Source organism: Macaca nemestrina, chromosome 19, assembly GCF_043159975.1.
Source record: "Macaca nemestrina isolate mMacNem1 chromosome 19, mMacNem.hap1, whole genome shotgun sequence".
Taxonomy (NCBI): domain Eukaryota; kingdom Metazoa; phylum Chordata; class Mammalia; order Primates; family Cercopithecidae; genus Macaca; species Macaca nemestrina.
The window spans coordinates 6,345,596-6,373,217 of record NC_092143.1 but is presented as its reverse complement, the minus strand read 5'-3'; the positions used below and the strand labels follow the sequence as shown (position 1 = coordinate 6,373,217).

The 27,622-nt window shown below is 43.5% G+C and overlaps 1 long non-coding RNA gene across 2 annotated transcripts in view; it reads right to left on the bottom strand.

The window, feature by feature from the left end:
* The window catches only part of LOC105489339 (uncharacterized), a 273,282-nt gene that overhangs the window by 172,789 nt on the left and 72,871 nt on the right, over window positions 1-27,622 (bottom strand). Inside the window, exon 1 of one of the 2 annotated variants that reach the window (XR_011616764.1) lies at window positions 24,312-26,913. The exons of the other annotated variant lie outside the window; for it this stretch is intronic. This is a non-coding gene — a long non-coding RNA (uncharacterized lncRNA). Of the gene's footprint in view, window positions 1-24,311; window positions 26,914-27,622 lie in introns of those variants that run through there. 2 annotated transcript variants of the gene reach the window in all.

Genomic DNA, 27,622 nt, shown 5'->3' with positions numbered 1-27,622 from the left:
CTCACACAGCATGGAGGAGCACCAGGGCATCTCTCTCTGTGGCTACTCACGATCCAGGTTGCGTTTATCTCAACATGTAGCCACCCGGGCTGCTCCAGCAGGGAGAATAAAGGAACGTGGACAGTTCACTGAAGCTCTTGAGTGCCTCAGACTAGAAGTCCCCACGTCACTTAGCCTTGTGTCTCATTGCCTGGGACTAGTCCCACGGCCCTGCCTAACAGTAAGAAGCCTGGGAAATGGAGTCTCCTCCGTGCAGAATGCTGAAGGCAAGCAAGGTTTGGGGCAGCACTGCCATCCGCCACCTTCCTAGTAAAGAGGAAAAATGCTGGTGGCCCCGACAGGAGGCAATCCTAACTTTTCTCCAACGTATGGGCTGAAGATTTTACGTGTGTGTGTCCACTGTGGCTGTCAGAGTAAGCCAAGAAGCCCAGCCCCAAGCTGACAACACAAAGAGACAATCAGGTGCTTTGGGCATCAGAAGGGCTGTACACGAACCTGGCAAGCTCCAGAGTGACGTAGGGGTCAGTGGATAGTGTCAAAAGACACAGGGAGGGGAGGGGCAAAAAGTCAGGATAGGAAGATGCCCCCACTTCCTGTGTTACTCTGGGCATCAGTGATAAGAAGGATGCTCCACTTGCAAACACTATCAGGTGACTCGACACTCATATTCCTCTTGGTAACTTTAACTTTTTAACAAACCTGTCCTGTGAGTACTGGCAAGGAGTGTGGCAGCTCCTCCTATGTTTCATATTCCCTCAGGAGCTGGAAAGGAGGTGCCACACAGGTGGTATTCTCAGAAGTAAGAATCTGTTTAGCCGTAGACCTTTGAAATAGATCCATTCTACCAAGACAGACCAGGGAGCAGGTAAAGGTTTCACCTCAGGTAATAGCCAGAGCACAGTCACACCAGTGACTAAGCTGATCATTAAAGCAGAGGCCTGGGGAGGTAGCACTTCCCTCCACGTGCCAGCCCCAGTGGGGTTTGCCTGCCCCAGCTCACGGTGCTTCTCTGCTCAGAAGAGCACAGGGCACATTTCTGTTCTCCTGCACCTCCTGCCTCAGGAGGATCTGGTCAGAGGATAGCTAGAAGCTTCTCAGGACAGCCTCCAGTTCACTGGGAAGTAGCACAAAGTAGTGGGAGAGAATTTCCCAGCGAACGCACCACGTGGTACCACCTGTGTCAAAAGTTGGAAGTCCTTTACCTAATCAGATGTGTAATAAAACAAGAATTTCCCTATCAACTGTATAGAACTCTTGCTTCTAACATGAGGAGCAGAAAACCGAGGGCAGCTGTCTGCATTGCATTGACTTGGTTGGGTGCCTGCTGGATTAGAACACGCCAGGGCAGGACTTGAGAAACTATGGCAGGGTGGCTGGGACACTGTTAGACCCACCCAAGATTGGTGTCTTCTGGCTCATGCAGCCACCCTGAGCCAATCAACTATGGCCACACTAACAGCTGGGGTTGCCCATATCACAAACCAACAGTTGCAAAAATAGCACAAAATATCTTTAAGAAACCAATAACCATTAAAAAGTCATTTTGTATGTGATAGCTTCTGAAACATGATGTGTTCAACCTTGATCCACCCAGCAAACTGAGAATCTGGAAGTGCATTAGGTACACCTAATCCAGGGTGTTATGAACCTTGGAAGGAGACGACCATACAGACAGCATGTTGCCTGCCCTCAGGGAGTTCTGCACCTGTGATTTTACCAACTGAATAATTTTCTATTCACTAATGAGATGAGATGGCTATAAATTCACATTCATGCACCTTACTAACTGGTAAATCTACCAACAGCATTCTTGTTAAAATAATCTGTCTCTATTACTGTCAAGATACATTAAGATGATAATTAATCTCCAAAGTATTATTTCTCAGATACTATCCTAAGAAAGGACAGATCGATCATCATTTCTGCCAAGACACAATTTCTTGCTACCTATACATCCCTCCCTATTCTCCTATGTGGATCCATTCCCAAGGTCCACATCAAATCCTGTCTCTTCTCTAATGCCTTCTCAGACCAGCGCAAATGCTCCTGTTTTCTGAACTGACAGCATAGACTCCTTGTGTAATTAATTTACTCATCATCCTTTCATGTAATTTGATCTTACCATGACCATTGGAGCATAAACTTCTTAATGGCAAAAGTTTCTATCCATTGTATCTAGCATAATATTTTATGAAGAGTAATGTTTAAAAAGTAGTTGTTAGTTGATTGAACTAATTAAAAGGAATGCGGGGCCATCAGCAATAGTATATGACAATAACAGGATGGAGCTAGAGAGACTCCTCAGTCTTAGCTTGGCACCTTACCACTGGTTTGACCTTGGGCAACTTCACCCTTTTCAATGTTGGCTTCTATATCTATAAAAAGGAAATAATAATGCCTGTGTAATGGGCGATTTTGAAGACTACATAGATAGTAACATTTTTGAAGATACTACCAGTTAGCTACTCAACACTGATTCTCTCCTTTCTTATTAGCAAAAATTCTAGTTTTGTTTAACTTGACAAAATATTCACAATATTCACCCTCACCGACTCAGTTCTAGCCAGTGAGGCAGATGCAAAGCTTTGCTAAGTATTTCAGATTTTTTTTCATGAGATAGACCCTGCTTCTTTCTTCTTCCTCCTCCTCTTTGTCCCCATTCTACTCCTTTTTTCTTTCCTCTTACTCCTGTTCATCTTTGTCTTTGCATTCATCTTTATTTTCTTATTTTCCTGCCCAAAATGTGGGTGTGAGGTTGGAGGAAGCGCCTCTATCTCATGTCCATGAGAGGAAAATTATCATTAATTCAACAGACATTACTGAGAGCCTACAATGTTCTCAGCATCTCAGGGCACAAGACAAAGCCAGAACTCACATTCTCGTGGGACATGGGTAGCAATAAGCAAATATAGTAGGTAAATGATACAGTATGCTAGATCCTCATAAATGCTGCACGGGCAAGGGAGCAGGAAAAAAAGACTGGCTGCTGTGGGGTCAGTAACAATTATAAATAGTGTGGGAAGGGTGGACCTTCTACCTCGGAGGTGATTTTTGAGCACAGACTTAAAGGAGATGAGGAAGGGAGCCAGGCCAATGCTCAAGGGAAGCACCCCAGCAGAGGGTACAGTCAGTTCCCTGAGGTGACCCTAAAAGGGTGGGTGGTATTTCTAGGAACATCAAGGGGGCACTTGGGAAGGCAGTGGGGTCAGAGGGTACAAGGAACAGCCCTCGTGAGGGATGAGCCACTGGAAGAACCCTGGCTTTTTCATCAAGTGGAATGAAGAGCCCCTGAAGGGTGAGCAGAGGGGTGATATTTCTGACTAATGTTTCCAGAAGGTCATTCCAGCTACTCCATGTGAAGGAACTATAGGGTGGCATGAGTAAAAAGAAGGCTTTTGCAATATCCAGATAAAATTATGACTGACTGGGCCAAGGTGGTGACAATAGAGAAAATAAGACGTGATTTGACTATGGATATATCTTGAAAGTAAAATCAGCAGGATTTCCTAAGAGATTGGATATGGACTATGAGAGACAGACAGATGAGAAGAACAGTCCTTCTGAAGCTAGGGCCTGAAGAGCTGTGAGGATAACACACGCTGGGGAAGCAGCTTTTGGTGGGAAAGGTTAAGGGTTTCATTCTTGAAATGTTGGGAATTAGACGTCTATTAAACATCCAAAGTGCGCTGCCGCATGGGCAGTCAGAATTCAGCCATCTTGCCTGTGCAGCAGAATCTCCCGCAGGGCTTGTTAAAACACACAGGCTGGTCCCACCTCCAGAGTTTCTGATTATTTCATTCTGGGGCAGGACATAAGAACTTGCATTTCTAACCAGTTTTGAAGTGATGATGCTGCGGCTGGTCCAGGGACCATGTCTTGAAACACACTGACAGCAATAGATGGGAAGGCCATGCATATGGGTGCACCTGGACAGACGTGAAAGAGGAAGTGCGTGCAGGTGATTTTTAGAGTTATTCAGTTATCTAAGTGAAGCAAAAAGCAAGGTCATTAGCTAAGAGTGAGTAGGGGCACAGGGTGTGAGAATTTGTGGAGGCCGGGCACAGTGGCTCACATCTGTAATCCCAGCACTTTGAGAGGCTAAGGCAAGAGGATTGCTTGAGCCCTGGAGTTTGAGATTAGCCTGGGCAACATAGTAAGACCCCATCCCTACAAAGACAAAATTATTTAATTAGCCAGGTGTGGTGGCACATACCTGTAGTCCCAGCTACTTAGGAGGTTGAGGTGGGAGGATCAATTGAACCCGAGAGGTTGAGGATGTGGTGAGCCATGATGCCACCACTACAGGGACACCCTGGCAACAGAATAAGACTCTGTCAAGAAAGGAAAGGAAAGGAAAGGAAAGGAAAGGAAAGGAAAGGAAAGGAAAGGAAAGGAAAGGAAAGGAAAGGAAAGGAAAGGAAAGGAAAGGAAAGGAAAGGAAAGGAAAGGAAAGGAAAGGAAAGGAAAGGAAAGGAAAGGAAAGGAAAGGAAAGTGAAAGAGAGAGAGGAAGGAAGGAAGGAAAAGAAAGAAAGAGAGAAAGAGAGAAAGAGAGAAAGAGGAGGAAAGGAAAGGAAAGGAAAGGAAAAGAAAAGAAAAGAAAGAAGATAGAAGAGAAAGTAGGAGGTGTGAAATAAACTGAAGCCACATGATAAAGGTGGTAGAACAGTTAGGGGTCTGAGGCTTTAATGTCTTTGCAGAGCCACCAAGCCAGGCTGTAGCTACCTAACTGGATTTCTTGTTCATGCAGAAAACACCTTATTTGGTTAAGCCACTTACCTATCTACTGCACATAGACCAGTGAAATACTTCACTCATGCTGCCATTGGAGCTCTCAGTGCAGTGCCTGTGAGTGCCACATGTGGAGCAGGCAGTGCTCAGTAATATTTTGTTGTGGTGGTCTTTAATGCTGTTAATACTGACCACTACAGAAGAACAGCGTTACAATGGTTCTAAACAAAGGCAAACCACTTGATAGAAATATGAAGGATCTAAGATTTTTCCCTACTTGAAAGCAGTATGTGAACCTGTTACTATTTCATGGGTGATGACAAAAGACACGAGTCTCCTGGGTCAGAGACAAAGGACTTTATTATTCATGGCAATAGCATTTCCCAGAGCTTCATGTTCTCATTGGCTCCCCTTGCCCCAGCATCTCAAGCTGCTGAAACAGCAAGCATAGATAAAGGGCTGCACACAGAGTCTTTGCATTACAGGAAAGGAACGCAGGGCCCAGCATTTTTTAATCACTATAGCAAACACCCTAACCAGCAGCCAGAAAGCCAGTGCCCTCCCCCTCGGGAGCAAGCAACGCTGTGGTTGTGCTGCTATGGTCTCCCCTCACCTCCTGTGTGTCTAGCTCCAGAAATTAGACAGCTAAGCGTTGCAATCCAGCACACTCAGCACAAATGTGCAATGGTACTTAGGGCTCATGGCCCACTGCCTCCCCCAGTGCCCTCTCAAATAAAAATTATTTTAATATTATCACATTAGATAGTCTAGAAAGCTCTGGATAGTGGGGTACATTCAGCCAAACTGCAATTATGGGATTTTTTTATGGAACCAAGGTTGAAAGTGTACAATGTTAATATATTGACCCAAGATTTACACATCTTCAGGAGACTGTCAGAGCTATGGCCAATTATCTTGCTGCCCATGAATGCCTAGGACCCAGATCTTTTACTGCCTTTGAATTATCTGCACCACTCGCTAAACTTGTATCACAGCCAAGTGCTTTCCTTTTAGAAAAAACTAAGACACTTTTGCTGAGTCAAGACATACTAAATGTGTCATTAGATGCTCATAAAGTACAACTTCCTCCTGGTTATTTATTAAGACTCCTGAGAAAAGTATACAATGTTATGGGCTATTACAACCAGTGTAAAGTCTCATTGAGGCTTGGAAATAACACGTACAGTCAGCTTTAAAACTTAGAAATAAACACAATTAAGTTCACAGTGCTGAATCATAAGATAAATCCCATGAAGCTTTCTAATATTTGGCCACACTAAAATGTACCGTATTTTCAAGAAATATTTCCTAAGCCACATGGAAAAGATTGAAAGTTTCCATAAATGAAGTGTGATAGAGCATTGTCTTCTATTCTTAAACATACTTGGTACATGAAAAATACTTTTGTAAATGAAAAGCATAAAAATGTAAATATGCATGGCAACCTATAAGACGAAAATAGCATTTGGGGCAAGAACTAAAGGAATACTATCATGGAGATGCAGTAGTGGGTGTATGAATCAGAATTCAACCAGAGAAGAAAAACCAGTAGGAAAAAATATGTATCCTGCTAGTATGTATTTGTTACATCTACATATAACAAAGTATTGACTTAGTTATGAGAACTGGCTAGGAAGCCTGAAGTCCACAGGACAGGCAGCCAGCAAAATCACACACAGACAGGACCTCATGAACATACTCTGAAGCTTCTTGGCCACAGGCAAGCAGGTAGGAAAGAATACCAGGGCAGGCTGGAGTCCCACAAACACAAGCTTGGAATCTCTGACTTCAGGAAGGACTACCTTTAGAAGACTTCTATCTGATGAGGTCTAACCCTCCCAGGATAATCTATCTTTTGATTAATTCAAAACTAAACTGATAGAAAACTTTAGCTACATCTGCAAAATCCATTCACAACAGCACCCAAGACAGAGTTTGATTGAATAACTGGAAGAAGGTGCATGCTGCTCAATAACCACTTCCCCTTTCATAGCCCATACTAGTTGGAAACATACTAGAGAGGAAATCCCCAGGCCTATGGCTCAGCCTAGCCAAGCTGACACATCACAGCCCCATCACAGTGTGGAAGGCCCAGGTTCAAAGGCCAGCTCTGCACTACCTCTGTGAATTTGGAAGATGCTTGGATTCCATTACTTCATCCATAACTGAGGATGATAACAAGTCCTTCAGGGCTATTTATGTAACTAGCTCAGTGTATGGTAACATACGAAATGCTCCGTAAGGCATCATCAACACTGTGTGTGTGTGCATATGTGTGTCTGTGTGTGAGAGAGCACACACACGTGTGTGCTTTGGAACAAGTATCTCTCTTTTCTTCCCTCCAGCTGACTTCCTTGTCATCCTCTGTGATAACTCTTTAATCTTCAAGAATTATCTTGCCCTGAACACTTCATAAAGATACTTAACTTCAATGTGAAAAACTTTTCCAGATGCATTTCTGGCCATGCTTGTGTTTTATTATCCACCCATAACTTGATCTGTTGCAATATGTTCCCTCCACTTAGCTTTTGCTGAAACTCTTCTCTCCATTCAGCCCCTCCAAAGAGAAAATTGACTTTTTGTATTCTTTCACCTCTATGGTCTGAGTAGAAAATTCTAGCAACTCATGAGTTCTTTCAAGACTCACCTTCCAATCAGAATATGTCTGCCTGAGTGAAAAACTTATTAAAAGAGAAAATTTCAACTCACTTCTTTCTTTTCAACGTTTCTAATGATTCTAGATTTATATTTTTAGGTTCTAGCATTCACATGCTATATAGTACTTATGGTGGGAAGCACGATTGTCCTGGGGGATGATGGTGCACAGGGGCAGATCCAAGCTTACAGAGTGTATTAGTCTGTTCTCACACTGCTATAGAGAACTACCTGGGATTGAGTAATTTATAAAGAAATTAGGTTTAATTGACTCACAGTTCCACAGGCTTAACAGGAAGATGGGAGGCTTCAGGAAACTTACAATCATGATGGAAGGTGAAGGGGAAGCAGGCACATCTTACATGGTGGAGCAGAAAAGAGAGAAAGCAAAGGGGAAAGTGCCACACACTTTCTAAACCATCAGATCTCGTGAGAATTCACTCACTATCATGAGAACAGCAAGGGGGAAATTCACTCTCATGATCCAATCACCTCCCACCAGGCCCCTCCTCCAATTCGACATGAGATTTGTGCAGGAACACAAATCCAAGCCATATTATTCTCTGCCTGGCCCCTCCCAAATCTCCTGTCCTTCTCACATTTCAAAACCAATCATGCTTTCCCAGCAGTTCCCCAAAGTCTTAACTCATTCCAGCATTAACTCAAAAGTCCACAGTCCAAAGTTTCATCTTAGACAAAGTAAGTCCCTTCCACCTATGAGCCTGTAAAATCAACAAGTTAGGCACCTCTAAGATACAATGGGGGTACAGACATTGGGTAAATGCTTTCATTCCAAATGGGAAAAATTGGTCAAAACAAAGGGGCTACAGGCACCATGCAATTCCGAAGCCCAGCCAGGCATTCATTAAATCTTAAAGCTCCAAAATAATCTCCTTTGAAACCATGTCTCACATCCAGGGCACACTTGATACAAGAGGTGGGCTCCTATGGCCTTGGGAAGCTCCACCTCTGTGGCTCTGCACAGTACAACCCCCACAGCTGCTTTCACTGGCTGGTGTTGACTGCCTGTGGCTTTTCCAGGTGCATGGTGCAAGCTGTTAGGGGATCTACCATTCTGGGATCTGGAAGACAGTGGCCCTCTTCTCACAGCTCCACTAGGCAGTGACCCAGTGAAGACTCTGTGTGGGGGCTCCCACCCCACATTTCCCTTCCGCACTGCCCTAGCAGAGGTTCTCCATGAGGGCTCTGCCCCTGCAGCATACTTCTGCCTGGACATTCAGGTAACTCCATACATCCTCTGAAACCTAGGCAGAGGTTCCCAAACCTCAATTCTTGTCTTCTGTGAACCTGCAGGCTCAACACCACATGAAATCCACCAATGCTTGGGGCTTGCACCCTCTGAAGCAATGTCCTGAGCTGTACATTGGCCCCTTTCAGCCATGGCTGAAGCTGGAGCAGCTGGGTTGCAGGGCACCTTGTACTGAGGCTGCACAGAACAGCTGGGCCCTGGGCCTGCACACAAAACCATTTTTAACTCCTAGGCCTCAGGGACTGTGATGGGAAGGGCTGCTGCAAAGGTCTCTGACATGACCTGGAGACATTTTCTCCATTGTCTTGGCTATTAACATTCAGCTTCTCTTTACATATGCAAATTTCTGCAGCTGGCTTGAATTTCTCCCCAGAAAATGGATTTTCCTTTTCTACCACATGACCAGGCTGCAAATTTTCCAAACTTTTATGTGCTGCTTCCCTTTTAAACATAAGTTCTAATTTCAGACCATCCCTTTGTGAACATTACTATATGCTGTTAGGAGGAGCCAGGTCATCTCTTAAACTCTTTGCTGCTTAGAAATTTCTTCTGCCAGATACCCTAAATCATCTGTCTCAAGTTCAAAGTACCAAAGATCTCTAGGGCAGGGGCAAATTGCCACCAATCTCTGCTAAAGCATAGCAAGAGTGACTTTACTTCATTCCCCTGTAAGTTCCTCATCTCCATCTGAGATCACCTCACCCTGGACTTCATTGTCCATATCGCTATCAGAATTTTGATCAAAACCACTCAACAAGTCTCTAGGAAGTTCTGAACTTTCCCACATCTTCCTGTCTTCTTCTGAGCCCTCCAAACTGTTCCAACCTCTGCCCATTACCCACTTCCAAAGTCACTTCCATATTTTCAAGTACCTTTATAGCAGTGCCCCACTCCTGGTGCCAATTTTCTGTATTTCTCTATTCTCACATTGCTGTATAGAACTACCTAAGACTGGGTAATTCACAAAGAAAAGAGGTTTAATTGATTCACAGTTCCACAGGCTTAACAGGAAATGGATGGGAGGCCTCAGGAAGCTTATAATCATGCAGAAGGTGGAAGGAAAGCCAGCACGTCTTACATGGCAGAGCAGAAAAGAGAGAGAGAGATAGTGAAGGGGGAAGTGCTGCACACTTTTAAACCATCAGATCTTGTGAGAACTCACTCACTATCATGAGAACAGCATGGGGGAAACTGCGCCCATGATCCAATCACTTCCCACCAGGCCCCTCATCCAAATTCAACATGAGATTTGGGTGGGGACACAAATCTAAACCATATCATGAAGACTTCTCAGGAACATGAGACCCACAGCACTGCCGCAGACAGATGCAGTTTGTGGCACCTCTCTCAGAATCTTTCTGGTGAGTTTTTGAGAACTAGCCCTGATGCTTCTTGCTAAGGTCTTCAGTGACCTTCTGGTCACAGCTCTACTACTGAACTTCACTGACTCATCTCACTTCTGTGTAAATGGAACTCCTATATTGAATGACTCTGTTTTTCTGTTCAATCCTATTGATACTCAGCATTTAGCACCATCAGTGCCTTTGCCTCCATCCCACCTCTCAAGGGAGCATTGGCCAAGCTCCTAGCCAAAAACGCTAGGTCCATGTTTATCCTGGCTCCTCCAGATCATGGCAATTTTGTCACTAGTTGAGTGATCCCTCTATTTCCCCAGGTGTTCCACACTAGTTAATCCCAGTTTGTTGCTTCAACTGATATATTCACTGTAGCAAACTGTCTGTTAGAATTGCTCAAAGTTTATCACTTTAACTAAAGACCTCACATTAACCAACAAAAATTATTTGCCTACGGTTCTTCTGGGGATGTGTGTGTGTGTATGTGTGTGTGTGTGTATGTGTGTGTGTGTTATTTCAGTATTTTCTCTTACTAGAAAGGTGAGGTGCAAAATTGTCCAAATTGAAAACTACTGCCTTAAGATCATGGAAAACCAAAGCACGTGGCTCTGGAAGGAATGGAATTCATGCACCCAGTGCCTGAACTTATGCTAGGTGCTCAATAAATACTGAGTGAATGAATGAATGAGCCTCCTGGGGCCCCTATGGCATATATGTTTGGGGCCTTGATATGGTTTGACTCTGTGTCCCCACCCAAATCTCATCTCAAATTGTAATCCCCATATGTCAAGGGAGAGACCTGGCAGAAGGTAATTGGATCATGGGGACAGTTTTTCCATCTTGTTCTCATAGTAGTGAGTTCTCATGAGATCTGCTGGTGACTTTAAAAGCACCAGTCTCTCTTTAGCTCTCTCTCTCTCTCTAAAAAATCAGGGGAGATTTTAAAAGTGGCAGTTTCCCCTTAGCTTTCTGTCTCTCCTGCTGCCATGTAAGACTGTAAGACGTACCTTGCTTCCCCTTCACTTTCCGCCATGATTTTAAGTTTCCTGAGACCTCCCGAGCCATGCAGAACTGTGAGTCAATTAAACCTCTTTGCTTTATAAATCACCAGTCTCTGGTTGTTCTTTACGGCAGTGTGAAAACGGACTAATATAGGCTCATCCAGAAGAGCCTGGGCTGCTAATTAAGTTTTAAGGAGCCCAAATGAGAGGTACCAATGCAATGTAAGAAGTGCAGGAGAAAGCTTGAGAAACTTAAATTTCTTATATGTGGCTTACATGAATTTTCCCACAGGTTATTTTATTCACTCTTGTACCGACCTGTGAAATGGGTATTACTCTTCCCGTTTCACAGATGATAAAATGAAATTGTAATAAGGGTAACTTGTAAAGGACAGTGCTATGATCTGAGGGCAGCTTCTGCCTCTCTGCTCGTCTGAGTGTGTAGTAGAGTTATCTCCCTGCAGGATGTCAGTGAGAGCCCTGACCAAGAGAACAGGAAGAGTTGTAAGATCACTGCTAGTTAAGGCAGGGGAAAATATCTTAAATGCAGAATTTTGTCAGAAAAAAATAGCTCCACTGCTCAAAATCTATATCTCCACAGTTGCTTCCATGCTTTAAATACAAATGTCTCACAGCAAAGGGCCGCCTGGGGCTGAGTTTGACCTGGTTGACTCACTCAGGTGTTAGCCTTTCCATAGAGAAATTTACATAGAGAGGAAATCCATGTCCATTAGGTCCATCAGGCAGATTTCACACTCCAGTGTGCTTCACAATTACAACTTATTTTCCCCAATGGACAGGGCTTTATGTGGAGTAAGGAACACAGCAGATTAATTGTGTTAGTTCTTAGGACTAACTAACTAACTAGACTTCAGAATAGAAAAATTTCCAGATTCGTTTCATGCATATGCAGAGGAAAGCTCTCCATGAAGCATGCACCTTCTTGGCTCTTACTGGCGAAGCCTGTGAGTGAGTCAAGGAAATCAAGCTTTCTCTGTTCTAAAAGCACAAAATAAGGCACCCCCCGAGTGTGTACTTTCTGTTTACGGTGGCCATGGCACGTCAGTGAAGGGGGATGGTACGTCTTGTTGAAATCACAAAAATACCTGGACACGCTAAAAGGAATCATTGTGATAACAGGAGAAAGTATTTATTTAAAATTGTGTTAAGAGAAAACTGAAATTTCTATTGCCTATACACACACACATACATACACACACACACACACACACACACACGTGTACTTGGAACCCCAGGCAGAAAGCCTTATAAAAAGAAATTATAAACATAGACTCTTTTAATAGAATGAGGGCAAGATTAGCTTTTCAAAGGAAATCCAGACTTTACATAAACATTATTATCATGATAATTAACTGATTAAGGAAAAAAGATTTGCCAACCAAATGCCTTCCTTCTCTGGTCTGAGTCAGAGAAAAATCTGCGTCTACCCACATGATTGTTACGGATGGAGAATCTGAACCGGCCTGCAACAACCTCAATTCTTGCCTCCACGGAAGAAAGAATTTGGCCGAGGGGCATAAGGCAGAAGGAGAGATGAGGCAGGTTTTCCAGCAGAAGGGAAAGCTTATTAAAAAGCTTTAGAGCAGGAATGAAAGGAAGTACAGTACACTTGGAAAAGGGCTGAGTGGGAGACTTGAGCGATCAGGTGCGTGGTTTGGCCTTTGGACTTGGAGTTTTATACACTGTCTTGCTTCCGGGGTCTCGCATTGTTTCTCCCCTGATTCTTCCATTGGGGTGGGCTGTCTACGTGCACGGTGCTCTGCTAGCACTTGGGAGGGGTGTGTGTGCAGTGTGATTACTGGAGCTGTACGCATGCGCACTTGAGACATTCCTCCCCAGCCAGTCTAGCATTCCTACAGGAAGGTCACATACCCGTTAAACGCCATCCATCTTGCCCCTTAGTGCGCATGCTCGAGCCCACGCCCACTCACTCAGCTCCTGAGCGCTCATCGGGAAGCTGCTCATCACCAGCTTCAGGTGCTTCTATCGATTGGGAGACTGCCTTTCCCTGGCGCTGACTGTGACCAATTATCATTTTAGAGAGAGAGTTTAACAACCACCTGACCATCACCTGATGGTCGCCTAACGTTCCTGGTGTTGGGGGTGGGCAATGGAGCAGGGGGAGCCCTCTCCTGCTGTGCTCAGGCCTGACCAGCTACCTACTTAACATAATGATCTGGTAAAACTGAACATCCCATGAAATGCAGGACACTAAAGGTGTTTTTGTTATTATTTTTTCCTATATTTACTAAGATCTTGTTTTCTTGGTGACTGTCCCGGAGAATTTTTCCCACTTAACATAAAAGCCCTTATTTTATCTAACGCTGAGGTGAGATTCTTCAGTGTATGTTTGACCAAAAATGTTTTGCTTCTTTCTTTTTGAAAGAAGTCTGGGCGCGGTGGCTCACGCCTGTAATCCCAGCACTTTGGGAGTCCGAAGTGGGCGGATCACGAGGTCAGGAGATCAAGACCATCCTGGCTAACACGGTGAAACTCCGTCTCTACTAAAAATACAGAAATTAGCCGGGCGAGGTGGCGGCGCCTGTAGTCCCAGCTACTCGGGAGGCTGAGGCAGGAGAACGGCGGGAACCCGGGAGGCGGAGCTTGCAGTGAGCCTAGATCGCGCCACTGCACTCCAGCTTGGGCAACAGAGCGAGACTCCGTCTCAAAAAAAAAAAAAAAAAAAAAAAAAAAAAAAAAAAAAAAGAAAGAAAGAAAGAAAAAGAAAGGGGGCATTTTGTGTCTTTAAAATAGACTCAACACAGACATCAACCGGCTCTGGGACCCTGGCTGAGAGGCGTCTTAGTGCCATTTCCAGAGGGAGCCAGCCTGCAGAACCTCAGCTCTCATCAGCTCCTCCCAGGCTCGAATGGAGGGCACGTCTTTCCTTCCAGCTGCCTGTCTGTCTCCCCATGAACTCAGCGTTCGAGTCCAAACCCTCCGCACCGCAGCCATGCACTAACCATGCAGAGAGAAGGCAGTTCCTGCCTCACTGGCCAAACAGGCTAGTCAAAGACACCCCAAGATACACAAAGATATTTTACATTTCTCTAAATATTTCATAATAAAGTTCCTTTCACTCATGTCCACTTAGAGTTCCAGGGCTAGAAAATGAGGCTGAAGTAACTGCAACATTCTTCCCCCTTCAAATCCATTTCAATCCAAAATAGGGGCAGCAATTAGGTTTCAGCATGTATGCAAGCAGTTTCTGGTATTTCTCAGCTAGTAACCCTTAGATTTATGTTTTAAGTGTTGTGTACAATATAAAAATGAAAAATAGAACAGAAGAGAGTATCTTTGTAATCTTAAGGTAGGAAAAAATTTCTTAGGACTTTATGGCTGAAAGCACGAGCCATAAAAAATCGTTAAGTATTAACTAACAATCAAACACACCATGAGGAAGATAAAGGGACACAATTCAGAATGGGTGAGATATTCTGGTAAGGGTCTTGTATCTAGAGAATGTGCAGAAAACTCCAACAGTTCCACAATACAAATAACCCAAACATTTTAAACAGTGACGACTGAAACAGACATTTCACCCCAACAAATGAAATAGTATGAATGGCTGATATATGAGAATATGCCCACTCATCCTCAGGAAAATATAAATTAAAACTCTAATGAATGCCACTGGCTCACACTACAACAGCTAAAATTTAAGACTGGCCTGATCGAGCACTGACTCTCCAGTGGAGCAACCCTACCTCACGCCCTGCTGGTGAGTGGCAATGGCACAGTCACTTTGGAAAGCTACTTGGCAGTTTCGTAAACACACACTTACCCTATGGACTCAACACTGCCACTTTAGGGACTTGACTGAAAAGAAAGAAGACATATGTCCAAAAAAATACTTGTATATGCATGTTCACTGTAGCTTCATCATTGCCTCAAACTGATAACAACCCAATCATCCATCAATAGTTGAATGGATAAACAAATTGTTTTTTCATGCAACTGCATGCCACCCAGTGATTAAAGAAAAAGAATATATTACTGATTCATGAAATAACACAGAGGAACTTTGTAGACATTACATACAGCAAAGTGATGCACAAAAAACTATAAACTATATGATTCCAATTCTATGAAGCTCTAGAATTAGACAAACCAAGCTATGTTGATAAGAATCTAAATAGTGGTTGCCTTAGGGAAGGTGTCAATTGTCCAGAAAGGAACAGGAGGGAACTTCCTGGGATGATGAAAATGATTTATATCTGGACAAGGCAGTCTCAAAACTCCTCACACTTACAATCTAGGCATTTTATTACATACAAATTATAACCTGAGTAAAAATAAAAATTGCTGCAGCTTATTTATATTTTGAAGGGTTGGTTAATGATCTTTGACTTGCTCACAACTTGATTTAAAATTGTAGAAATCACACAGAGAAAACAGTGACAAGCCCACAAATAATGACCTGATTGGTATTTATGGATTCCTTTCTCATTCTCCTACCTGTGTTTTTTGGTTCTGGCTGCTAGTCATAGAAGCAGGAAGATTTATTAAAGTCAAATGTATGCAGAAGCTGAGCCTATACTAATAGTGTACCTCAATTACTTATAGATCACATATTATGTACAATGTGGCTACATACAATTTCTTATGAAATTGTGATGCTGTTAATCCACATGTCACTTGGATCATAGTACATGTTATTTCCTTTAATTTATATAAAGTTGTGAGTGGACAACCACACTGCACGCATAGCAAGTAACAGGGTATTCAACAAAGCGTCCAGCAAAGACAATGATGTATGTATTGACTATTCTTTCTGCCTCAGGGTAATTGGGTGCAAATAATAGTTTACTTTCACGTCTAGATAGTTCTATTTCTTCTTCCACACTTTTAATTTCTCAGATTGTAAAGTCTTCATTCACATAATCTATTTTCCCAACAAGCTGTATCTTTCAATCACTGCATATAAAGACATCAATGTGTCTTGCGTGTTTTGGGAGGCCTTGTATCCCACTCTTACACACATGGGAAGCCTTCCTCTGCACTTGTTAAAAGGCAGTAGAGGGGGATAGAATTGCTTTGTTTTATAAATACTAGTATTGTGACACATTAGCTTTAGGTACTCAGGATAGTGAGGGAACAATTCATGTGGATTGTCTGTGTGAATATCTTATTGAGAACAGTTATCTTTGTTTTGAGAACAACAGAAATCTCAGCATATAACTACTGGGGTCTAAACCTTTGTCCTAAGAAATAACCAAGCTAGTTTGGCTTCTAGCAGCAGAAAACCACTTCCCTAGGATGAACCTATCCTTGCTTAAAATGCCTGCCTGAGAAAGCTCAAGGCTGTTAGGAGAATTTACTGTTCCAGCCACACCCCACATGAGTCCTGACTTCCCTTTCTTAGAGGGCTTATGGAAAGGGCTTATGATTGTGAACACGTGTCTCTAACTCAGAAGCCCATTCCCAAGAACCAGAGAACCACTCCTTGGAAACGGGACCCTCAGGAAGGACGGGGTGTCTGTGGGAAGATGGATCCTGAGGGGCGATTGCCCACCATAGGGCACAGCTGGTCTGGTGACCTGGACACTGACCGCCCTTTGGACTTTTTCCACGTTTCCTTGCTCTCCCCTCTCCTCTCCCTCATTCTCCTTTTAAAACCTCCAAATCACCTCTGCACAAATGAAAATACAGCCAGCCCACTACTGTGAATAGTTACTGAATAAAATGTGTTTTGACTGCTTTAACTGATGTCCAGCTGTGTTCATCTTTGACAGTCTGCATACCTATTTGGCCTAGCATTTTCCTTTGGTAAAAAGTAAGTATTTTTGCTAATCACGTTCTAGGGTTGGAATTATAAGAAACCCGAATTTCACCTCCTTGGCCTTAGGATAATTCTCATAAATATGCAGAAAGATCAGACTCTTAGCCTCTAACTGGATAATTCCTCCTTCAAAGTCTCCCAGTTCCTTCTGGGGACCCCAAGCAAGCACACCCGATTCTGAAGAACAAGGCTCTGAGCTCTTCCCCAGTGTCTGCTCATGGGAGCCACGGAGGGTGAGCCGGGAAATGTGGATTCCAGTGCCTCCTGGGCCCAGTAGTCCGCCAGTTGCACATCCACCTGGGTGTTCCTTATGGACCTCAGGGTAATATGCTTTCCCCAGTGAAGGGACTTCTTTTTCCTTCCTTTTCCTTTGACAAGGCCAAAGTCACACGTCTCTCAAAGTCCCTCGTGATGACAACCACCGGGTATCTGGGGCAGCCCCTCTTGCCCAGGTCAGCCTTTGAGTCTCCTGGAGGCACCAGCGGACAAGGTGGTCACATTAGTCTCATAAAGACTTACCAATTTGTTAATTTTTCTTAAAATAAATAGGTTTGGTTCCTTAGTTCTGTTAATTTCTTGTTATTCATTTTGGCTATCGTTTTCTTTTAACCTCATTTGGTTTTCATTGTTTTTATTGTTTTAAATGCAAATATTTTGGATAAAATCTGTTTTTTTAAGTACTGTTTTGGTGGCATGTCTTTAGTGTTGGTATGTGATATTCATATTTTCACAATATTTAAATACTCTGCGGCTGTATTTCTAATCTCTTAGAGGACCAGACATTATTTGAGTTTTTTAAATTCTATAGAATTAAGCACCCTTAAATTTCATCATTATTCATTTCTAATTCTACTTTACACAATGAGCCTGGCCCTTTGTGAACACTTTAATCCATCTTGCTTCTCAGATATTTCATCTGCTCAAATCTCCACGGTCTCTGTGGTCTGTCTTTGGCCGCAGGGGTGGCTTCACGAAAGCTGGAGGTCTTGGGTGTTGGAAATATTTGCCCAGCAGGTGGTGGGAAGAACGGTCCACTTGGTTGGGCTTTGCATTCATCAACTCAATTTCCCCGCCACTGCTTTTCTTAGAAACAAGACAAGAAGTTACTCTCATTTCAATATTTCAGACTTTTCCATCTTTCTCTCTCTTATAATTTCACGTGTCTGTCCTGTCTGTTCTATTTTCCTTGATGATGATGTTCTTGGAGGTCACTGTTTGCAGACTGCTCTGGAATAGACCTTGTTGAAATGTGACTGTTTCTGGGTTGTTTTTAGTCCAATGTCCATTGCTCTCCTTTCTCCTGGTTAGCTTTTCATCCCTTCCATTTACGCCAATCGTAATGAGCAGCTATTACGTGCTAGGCACTTTTTATGCATTGGCAATATAGCGGCAAGCAAAGCAAACTTTATTTTATCATGGAGTTGGCCTTTAAGTGGGGAATACAGGGAATAAACAAGGTGTGTCGGCAAGCGTCAAGTGCTACAGAGAATGAAGCAGGGCTGGAGAGAGCATGAGGGCGGTGGAAGACATCACTACAGGGCTGCCAGAGGATGCCTCTCAGGACACATCTGAAAGAATTAGAGGCTTCCACAACTGCTGGCCTGAGTCTCCTCTGGAATCTGTATTTGTCAACTGAATCCCTGCCTTTTCCAGGCCCTTTTGTTTCTCTTCCACGGCAGCATGTGTCCTGTCCGTGAGGCACTTTCAAGAGCTTCCGTGTTGCCCATGCCTTCCTCTGCATCTCCTCTACTCTCCACAGCTTCCTGCAGCGTTTTCATCCTCTCTCTGGGATTTACAAACACAGTGCTTATTTTCAATAGCATCACAGCTAAACATTTGCAGGTAGTGTATCTTTCCCGGAAGTTAGTATTTATTTTCCAACACACAGCTGGAATCAGCTCTTCAGGCATATCTCATGTAAGGCAGTGCTGCCAAGCAAACCACTGAGTTCCTCTACCCTGGATCTTGCCCTTCACAGTTAAAATAAGTTGCTTCACAGCATTGCTTTCATTCCACTTCCTTGTGCCCTTGCTCTTCCCCTCCTTCCCTAGACAATGCAGTTAGAAATCCATCAAGAAGGGCAAAGCCATCATACAGGCCCATAAGGAGAGGGGAATGGGGAGGAGGGGAGCACTGGAGGATCTGAGTGGTGTGTTGGAGCCTGAGCAGGATGGAGGCACATGGTGTCAGACTTGCAGTGGGTGGGATGGACTTCCTCCCCGGTGGGTGGGGAGCAAAGCACGTAAGGCTGGAGCAATGCAAGGAGAGGGCGTCCATGCAGAGGAGGGGATGGTGATGGAAGGATGGTTACATCCAGGACAAGTGTCCAGATAAATGGAGATATTAAAAATAATGGAAGGCAGACTTCTCATTATCAGAGAAGAGTTACAAATAGGGAAAGGAAATTAGAATGAACCCTATGGTGCTGGATTATAATTGGAGGCATCTACGTAAATTGTAGGTAGGTAGGTAAATGATAGATAGATAGATAGATAGATAGATAGATAGATAGATAGATAGATAGATTGAATGAATGAATAGACAAGTAGTTATGGGAATGTATACAGTATAAATGTGTGTGGGGTATGTGTGGGTGTGTGTGGGGGGGTGTGGGTGTGTGTGTGGGGGTGTGGGTGTGTGTTGTGTTTACATGCACATATACCCTACCTCTGACCACTAAGACGGCCTGGGATCGGTGCTACTCCAGTAGCAATGAGCACACCTGGTGCCCAGATCTCGGTTTCTAAGTATGCCATTCCTCAATAAAGGGTGTCTGCACTGAATACAGAAATGGTTCATTCTGGAGATGGAGTGGGAAAAGTACAAGCTACTCCTTCAACATCCTGTTATTCCAGAAAGAATATGCCCAAGGGATGAGGATGGAGGGTATCAGAAAGACACAGAAGTGAGATTGGGGGCGCTCCCTCTGGCCAAATCTGGGACCATATGAGCCTCAAAATAAATAACAACAATAATGAGTGACAACTTGATGAATAAAACTGGACACCATTGTGCAAGATTCATCTAATAAAATAAAGGAATAAGTTGAAGTTTGATGAGGAAGGATTTAAATAATTTAACAAATCTTTTCCTCAAAATGCCTATTAACCCAAAGGAGAGAAGAGGAGCTTTCCAGGGGAGAAGGCTGGCAGCACCCTCATCAGGTGGCCAGGTGACCTCTGTCAGCAGTGGGTCCATCAGAGACAATGCACTGTGTAACAGGAAGCAGGGAGAAGAGAAGCACATGAGGCAACGGCAGGGGTGCTCCTGCCAAAGACAGACAACCTGCGTCCCACCAGAGGAGACCACAGACGAATCCACACTGAGGAGCCTTTGACAAAGCAAATGGCCCGTAATCCTGAAAAGCATCAAGGCCATAATAAGCAAAGACAGATTGAAGAAATGTTCCAGTTCGAAGTAGACTGAACACGCATGACGATACATGTACCTCGCAATTCTAAGCAGGGTCGTTTTCCCATAAAGGGCATTAGTGGGACAACTGGTAAAACCTGAATGGGGTGGTTAAGGTGTATGGATGTGAATTTCCTGATTTTGAGGACTAGCCAGGAAATACACCCCAAAGTGTTCAGGAGGGAAAGGGCATCATGTTGGCTGCTGACTTTCAAATAGTTTAGAAAAAATAAAAGGTCTTTGCAATGTATTTCCAGCTTCTTTGTAAGTTTAGATTGTTTCAAAAACATTTAGAAATTAAAGTAAAAAATAAAAAACAATACATTGTATGACTTTTCAAATGTTGCTGATTGTTTTTGAAGCACACTTTTTCTCTGACTTTTATTATCTACCCCCTTTTCTCCATCATAATCCCAGAATTATCTGTGTGTCTCCTCCTATGGATTATTCTAAGTCATTCAATCCTCTTGAAAATTGAAGTGAAATTTCTTGTCAATCTAAATCCCTCGGCCCAGTATCTCCTGAAGATTATTTTTTCTCTGAGACAGAAAAAAAGGAAGATTTGTGACTACCAAAAAGAGTTCCCTGTGCTCAACACAAAACATTCTGCAGATAATTTATATAACAGTTGCTGAAGTTGCTTGAAAAAAAAATAATTAGAAACTGTCTTTTTCTTACTATACACATTCTACTCACCCTCTACTTCATCTGGGAAAAAAAGACATATTGGAGATAATATTCCACTTGTCACTGTGGTTTAATAGAAATCCAGAGAGGCATCACAAAAAGCTAACTGTCTTATTGATCATGCTGAAGATATTTATGATAGCATGGCTGTAGTGTCAAATTTTACTCCATTAATACTAAATAAGTTTATCTTATTGCGAGGCATCTGAAAATCCTCTGCAATAAAATTCTAGGTACTTGAGGTGCATAAACAATTTAAAATCGTAAAAAGTAAATCTGAAAAGACAGGTAAATTTACAACTTTTAATTTTATGTAGAAGTCGTATGGCATTATTCAGTACATACTATGCTTACTCATGCTACTTGACAATTTTAGATATGCACGTGGACTACATTTCATCCCTTCAGCATTCCAACTAGGTATATTACATATGCACAACTCACTGCCACATTAAAAAGAGACTATTTAGAAAAGTACATAGCTGATGTGGCAAGATTCAGGCTGATGAGTTAACAATTGTAAACACCCATTTTTCTCCCCTTGTGGCATGAGCCTTGACAGTCAGGGCAAACCTTTGTCATGGCCACAGAAAGTGATTGTTTTTTCCTCCCATAAGTTTAAGACACATATTTGGAAGAAGGGGAACTAAAATAAAATATTTTCTCAGTATCGAACACAAAACAAACCAAAAAGGAAGAGGTACCATTCTGATGATAAATGACTCAAATTGTATGAATGTTGCCAACCTTTAAAGAAAAATGGATTTATTCCATTTCCTATTATGCAGGTTATAAAAATAAAATATTCTGAATGTTAAAAATTGGCGATCATCATCAGATCACCAGTTCTCCAAAATTATAATTTACTACGCTAAATTCATTTGGATAACAATTTCATCTTTAGTTATGCAGGATGTGTTGAATACCTACGACTATGCCAGGAACATACTAGGAAGTGGAGAAGCAAAGATAGATCAAGTAAACATTGTTCTAACAACCTCACGGTTCAGCAGTAGCAGCAAACAAGCCCAGCAATCACGCAAACACGTGCTAGCTACTCCAGTAGGTCCAGTGAGGACATCAAGGAAGGAAACAGAGCCCCTGGAATAAGAAGGACCACATCTTGTAGGAGGTTATTGGCAAACTAGAAAGGATAGGAAAGGCCACATCTTCCAGCACCTCATGGACATGCCAAAGAGTTTTAACTTGGTAGGAAATGTGGTCACTTCTAGTATATAAAACTATACATGAAGGCTCCTAAACTTTAGCACGCAGCCTTAAATTAACCATGAAGTAAACAATTTATCAAGGGTCCACAGAAGTCCCAGTAACATGATCCTAAGGATATGTTCTAAATCCAGCAATGACCTGCTCTGCTTTGCTCCAAACCAACTCCTTGTTCCTCTACAAGAAATGAAACGGCAGAGTGTACCACAGAAGACTGATCAGCATTGAACTTGAAGGATTTGGTTCTTTTTGGTTCTTGCTATCAAAGACACCCAGCAGGGAACCTGAAAAGAAAGTTAATCTCAAAAATTTTGCCAGTTCAGATGAATCGAGGGAAATATATAACAACATGAATGTTTTGAAGCCCTGAATTGTTATTTTTTAATGGTCTCAGGTAAATAAGCCAATTGAAATCAGACTAGCAAAGGGTAACCCGATGGATAAACTAAGAAATTACAAAGCACATCCATAGAAAAATATTTTGGAGTTGGCCCTTGGCCCCACCTTCTTCAACTTTAGGCCAAATTTCTCCAAGGATACTCCATGCGTGGCCCTAGATCCCCTGCCTACACTTGCCCCTCGAATCTGGCCTTTTCTTGTGTTGTTCTGAATCCGCCCCAAGTTCACCCATTCACATCCACGCCCACTGAATTTTCATCCTACTTAATTTCTCTGCTAGAGTAGCAGAGCTTGTATTTTCGCAAGATAGCCATGGGAACATCTGCTGTGCGTGCTCTCTTCTTACAGCACGGCCTTATGGCCTCATCAGAACCACAGCAAGAGGTGCAGTCTCTGCACCCGCCTTGAACAAGGAGGACTTTTGTCAGGATCTCAATTGACAGCATAGCACAGTGACACGGTGACTTCCCAGGAGAGGCCTGCAAGCACAATGCAGCTCACTCGCTCTCAACTCTCTCTCCATCCCTCTCAGTATTTCTGTGCCTCTCTAACTCTCCAGCCATCTCTCCCAGCTTCTCTCAACATCTCTCTTGATCTCTCTCAGTATCTCTCTCCTAATCTCTCTGAGTCTCTACCTGTGTCCCTCTCCTTCTATCTGTCTTTCTCTCACTGTCCCCCACCAGGGCACTTGCTCTTAGAACCAAGCCACCATGCTGTGAGGAAGTCCAGGCCCCACAGAGGAGCTGCAGTGGGACAACCCCAGCTGAGATCCCAGTTGACAGTAGGTATTAACACCAGGCATCTTTCCTTGGGGAGTCCTCACCTTCACATGGAAACCAAGAAAGAGAAATACATCTGTGCATGGTGACCAGCAGGCAGGGTGAGCACAGAGGGCTAGGGGAACCTGGAGGAGACATGGTGGTGCAAGCAGAGTGAGGAAAGCTTCCAAAGGGAAATGAGAGAAGCTTCCAGTGAAAACCATGTCACTACCGGGAAAGGCGTGTCCAAAGTGAGGCCTGAAAGATGAGAAGTTGTGGCCAAGTAAAGGGGTGGAGGATGGCAGGGAAAAGGGAAGCAGGAAGAAGTGTACATTTAGGGACCTTCACAGTGGGACCCGCCATCCTTTCTGACATCGTTCCTTCCTTATTCTCTCCATGTCTTACACAGGGATCTGTGTACCGTCGTGGCGTAGCACTCTGCCACTTCTTATCCATGTGGCTTTGGCCAATGCACTTAGCCCCTCCCAACCTCAGTTTTCACATCTATAAAGTAGGGATGATAGCAGAAACCAATTCAAAGATTTTCTGCTTCTGTAGGAATAAAATAAGGATGAGCACTGGGCTATTTTTTTTTTTTTTTTTGGTGGCATTTTGTGTGCCACTATGTATGTGATGACTCTCAGAATAAATTCTAGTTTTAGCATCTAGGAAATACTTTGTCTCCCTTAAATTTTAATATTCCCCATATCTGAAGAAGATGATTATAAAACCTAACCATCCCTTTTGATGTTGGCTACTGGGAGATTGAATTAAATGGGATATTCTGTCATGGTAACAAGGTATAGCAGGTTAACACCAGTAATATTTAGCTTTTCCTACTTTCCATTTCATCTTAATTTTCTATTTTAATGGGTTACCTGAAATACCACTTTATACCCAATTCCCTCAAATCCTTATATAGAGGTAAACACAGTATGAATATAAATAAACAAAATCCATTGAGGGAAAATAACACTGTGATCTAAAAAAACACGGTATGTTTTTGGATTACCTACCTGAAATAATGCAAAACAAATCGACTCTTCTATTTTAAAAGTAATGCTCTAGACATCCTAGACAAATGTTCTTCCCCAGGCTGTGACACCACGCTCAGCGGTGTCTTCTGCTACCTGCAGTCTCCTCCTCCTCAGTCCCTTCGAGAAGCTCCTCTTCTGCCTGTAGAAGCTGGCGTGCTTCCCTCATCCCTCTCCTCTGTCTACACTCACTGCTCGGTGACATCATCCTGCTTCATAGCTTTAAATACCATTTACACAATTAGGATTCTCAAATCTGAGTCACCCAGCTCCTTCCCTTAATTCCAGATTTGCATATCCATCTCCATCCTGAACATTTCCACTTGAGGAGATAACAATTAAACTCTGTAAGAATAAAATTGAACTACTGACCCTTTTACCAGCACCACCAACCCCAACGAGACCTGCTCCTCCACAAGCTGACCACATCTTATTAACTCCACTCTGACCACTTCCTCCAAGCTGCCATCACCTCTTTCCTGGGCAGCCACAATGGCCTGTTCTCCACGTGCAGCCACAGTCATCTTGTTAAAATTTAATTTAGTTCATAGTATCCTCTGGTTAGTGTTTCCCTCCCAAATAAAGTAACACCTAAACTTCCAATGGCTTCCTCCACAAATAGAGTAAAAGCCAAACCTCTTGCTGGAATTTGCAAGGCCCTGCATAGTAAAACACCTCCAAGCCTCTACACTCATCCCTTACCCGCCTCTCCTCCTTACTACTCATCCTCCCACCAGCTTTTCCGTCTCTCTCTGTCTCCCTCTGCTGGGCTCCTTTCTCTCTGACTGGACATTTTGGCTGGAATATTCTCTCTCATCACTTCGATCTCAGCTCAAATATCACCCACTGGGAGAGGCCCTCCCTGACCACCCTGAACCTTCCCTGACTGACGACCGTCTAAGCTATGACTCGGCCTCTCCAGCGGCCCAGCTCTCACATCTACTGTGAAAGCTAAAGACGCAGGGAAGGAGTTGCTCTCTCTCCCATCCCCCGGTGCACTAGAACACAAGCAAGACTTAATGATCCAAGCCCACAGAGACTCTGCTGCCCCCGAGACTCTCACTCAGAGGAGCTGCCCTCCGATGGAGGGTACGAAGCTGCTGCAGGTTGCACCGAGTTGAGGGTTGAGTGGTGAATAGTTTCCGGCCTTGGCAGTGTGCTGGGGGCAGGGCACCTGCAGGGGTGTCCTGCACTGGTTATTGCTAGAACAGTATCCTGGCTGCCCCGGCCTCCTTTGACGCTGATCAAGTCTTCTAGCTCATTCTGTAAGCCCTTCATATGCCTCCAAAAGTCCTTGTCTAAGTTAGCCACAGTTCCGACATACATTGTTTGCTACCAAGGACTCTGACTGGTTCGTACTCATCACCATCTGAAATGATCTAATTCACATATTTGCTTACATGTCTACTATCTCTCTCCCACTGTAAAAGATAAACTTCTTGAGGGCAGAAAATGTGTCTTACTAACATTGAGTCCCAGTAAATAATAGGTTCTCAATAAACAGTTGTTGATCAATGGGTTGAAATGAGTCTAAGTCTCCCATAAACAGAAATAACTTGTATTTTGCGTGCTCCCTCACAGCCCCTAAGAGACTCATGTAGAACTTTTAAAAAGATACCAATTTATATTAAATTCTGTAGAAAGCAAGATAAAGAAGTTTTGAAAGGATTTTGAAAGGAAACTGATGCCAAGATCTAAATCTATATATCTCTGATTCATCCGTTTGAATTCAGGCCAGAAGTATCTAAAATGAACTAAATCTGGCAGCAGTAAGTTATCTAACATTTTATAAGAACAAACCCCTCCACAGTTGTGTTTCTGGGTTATGCCCTGAGAGGCCTCAGGTCAAGTCCCTGCTTGCAGTTGTCCATTCTTGGAGCAAACGCCAAACTCCATCAGAACCGGGCTTCCTCCCAGGTATCTTCGTTCCCCACTGCCATTGCACAGCGAGTGGCCTTTCCTTCTTTCCCAGTGAGAAGATCCGGATTAGGATTGAGGGTGTACTCCAAGCTGTTCCATGATTGCAGGGCACTGAGCACACTGATACCAGGAACCCCTTCCTCTGGCTTTTCCAGTATTTTCCATATTCTGCTCATGCAGATGACTGGCAGGTTTGCAACCGCCACCTTTCCTAATGATGCTTCAGTCAGGTGAAATAAAACACACGGCCTCCAGTAGACTAATTGGAAATGAGAATAATAGAGGTCAACTAAACTTTATCTAAACTCAAGGCTAACCAACTTCTTACGATATCAGGTTCTTTTACCAGATTTGCAAAGAACCAATCAGCCTAGCACAAAGCCAGATACACGCGGTCAGTGCTTAATAAAAAGCTACTTGAGGCTAGGCGCCGTGGCTCACGCCTATAATCCCAGCACTTTGGGTGCCCAAGGTGGTCAGATCCCGAGGTCAGGAGTTCAAAACCAGCCTGGCCAACATGGTTAAAATTCATCTCCACTAAAGATACAAAAAATCAGCTGGGTGTGGTGGCAGGCTCCTGTAATCCCAGCTACTTGGGAGGCTGAGGCAGGAGAATTGCTTGAACCTAGGAGACGGAGGTTGCAGTGAGCCAAGGTCGTCCACTGCACTCCAGCCTGGGTGACAGGATGAGACTCCATCTCAAAAAAAAAAAAAAAAAAAAAGCTACTTGAGGAAAGGAGTGAAAAGACCAGAGCTTATCCACCTAGCCCTGCCTTGGGGGCACCCTAATGACAGTGGTTCATAAGATTGCTTTAAGTCACATACAATAGATTTAAATGTGGAATACAGAAAGTGCTTTGAGGGAATATGGCAAATGCTGAGCCCTTTTCCCTGAGAAGTGCACATCTGAAATCATCTATGAGTATTTCACACGACATACATGCCTTCATAGTACATCTGAATCTCTAGAAGTCCTTAGACCAATTTTAAGAACCTCTGCCCAGATGTCACACACATTTAGAGACTCTGTAGGAGAAGGCAGTAGAGACTCTCTAGGAGGAGGCACTCTGTGGGTGATGGGTATGCAGCAGGGCCGCTGTGCACTGGGGATCACCCCATCTGAGTCCAATGAGACAGAACACCCAGGCACAGGCTACATGAAGCAGATTTCTTACTTCCGGATAGACAGGGAGGAACAACATAAGCCTAGGACTCATTGTCAGCCATTCCTCAAGCTCCAGAAAGCCACTGGGTGGGTGGACTTGCATTTGCACATGCCCCACTTGCACTGAAGGTGACAGACCCCATAAAGCAGCCCACCATGGGCTTCCTATCCCAGGGTCGTGTTACTCACTGGCAAAAGTGTTCACAGG